The following is a 2,185-nucleotide window of genomic DNA, read 5'->3' as shown; positions in this document are numbered from 1 at the left end:
GTAATGCTATTAATGTTTATGTACTGTACTGTTTAGTGTTATGTTCCGAGAGGACCACAACAGACTCTGCCATCCTTGACATTTTTTATGATGATGACTTGCTCTATCATGTATTTGAACTACTGTCTAATAAACTAAACTAAATTGTGTTATAGAGATTCATTTAGCTCTCTCAAGTTTCCACAGTTCATGTTGAAGTGATTCTTAGAGGAAGTGTGGGCCAGGCGTTTCCTGTTACAGATCGTCCTTGGGAGTTTCGTCTCGGAGAGCCGTTACCAAGTGGTATAATATTATGTGTTACATGCTCACATACTGTAGGTCTATCCGACTCCCATGTACATACATACATACTGTAGGTCAGCTGGATGAGTGATATTTCTGTATACTGAATAGCTCTCCGACATCTATTATTCTATAACGCTCACAGACCTGGCACGCAATATCATATGGTCAAAGCCTTTGACCCCTAAAAAGACAGACACACACAAGCACGCGCGCACACACACACACACAACCTGTTTGTGGAGCAACAGGGCCACAGATTATGTTATGTATATACGCACGCACACACACACACACACACACGCACAGACACACACACAAAATGATCTGGATCCTCATGACGCGTGTTTATCATTAAAACAAAAGGGAGTGGCTTCAGCATCCTTCCAGGTAAAAGGAACAAAGACAGAGTTTTGTCCAGGCAGACACCCTGGACCCCTCGCAGAGACAGACCCAGAACTGACCGGTAAGAGCTGGGGGGGGGAGGAGGGCTGGAGGGGCGATGGTCTGGGGGCGATGGTCTGGTCTTTTGTTTGATGTAGAGAGCACTGAAACGAAGAAATTAGTGTTAAGCAATTTAGTTTGAATCAGGAAGAGGGTTGAAAATGTTATATTGTCTGCTGTGCTACTGTATGTATGACTTAGCTGTTCATTAGGGCATTTGACAGGACCGGCAGTAGTGTAGCAGAGGTGGTTTGGTGACCATGATTGCATGTCCTGCAATCTGGTCTGAGTCCTGAGTCTCCCCAAGCCAATGTCCTAGGCCATAGTTTGTAGTGAGCTAATGCGATGGGCTTTCATGTGTTGGACCCAGGGTTGAATCTCATTCACATGAGAGTGATGAAGACAGTTGATCCAGGGGACCTTGACCTTGGGTGATGACCTCATGCATATCCTCATGATGACCTTTGCTTCTATTGTTTAATGAGTAGCAAAGCACAGCTGAGATGACTACAAAGATGGAGGCCTAGCAGGAACAGGAATGAGAGGAATATTGTGCTTTCCTTTTTCAGTTCAATTTTGAGTCTGTATTCTTTTGAGAAAAAAGTACAGTTGTGTGAACCACAAGGTCTGTGCATCCTACTCTCACATATTGTAAGCTATTACAGACACAGGCGTTTTTATATATGGTATGAAGATGATTTCCTGGTGATCTTCATTATCATTTGATTTGAGAGGTGGTGAAGGAAGCGTTTATTTTCGAGTGTGTTTGAGATCATTGACATTCAAAGGGTCAAGGGAAGAACTAGTTTCAGCCAGAATGTTTGAGAGGTGAGCGGGTCATCATATTTCCAAAACACGGTCATATTTCCCCTGTACCACACCAATGGCGCCAAAAGGTCACCCTCACACCCGCAGAGTTGAAGAGCTCAGTCCCACGATGCGCTGATGCTGTGTTTACTCTCCAAACACCCAGAATGCATTCCTGCTGCGAAGCAGCCTTCACACGCACACACACCCTCACACGCACACACACACACACACACACACAAGCACACGTGTGCACGCACACACTGACATGTGTCTACATGACAATGTTGAGAGCTTGATATGTTGAATAAGCAAATATTTTGGCTACACAAATATAATGCAGATGGTGATCAATAAAGGAGTGAGTGCTGATGTTATTTGGGGGATCAAGGGTGACTAACACTGTCTCTTGTTTGCTCAATCAGGTTGTGTTTTAACATGGGCCAATTATCTACCCTAGTTCTTCTGGCAGGTAAATACAATGTTTCTGATGAAGATTCAGTTTTGGTTTATCCTGTGAAATAAGAAATGGGAATGCAGCACCTGCACATTGAAACAATGCTTCCTCATTCTTCATTATACACCATTTGGACCCGTTAGGTCTTCATCAGGCCAGGTTCATTAATACCTTAAATACCGAGCCGGATGGATC

Source organism: Borostomias antarcticus (assembly GCF_949987555.1).
Source record: "Borostomias antarcticus genome assembly, chromosome: 10".
Taxonomy (NCBI): domain Eukaryota; kingdom Metazoa; phylum Chordata; class Actinopteri; order Stomiiformes; family Stomiidae; genus Borostomias; species Borostomias antarcticus.
Note: the sequence above shows the minus strand (reverse complement) of the source record.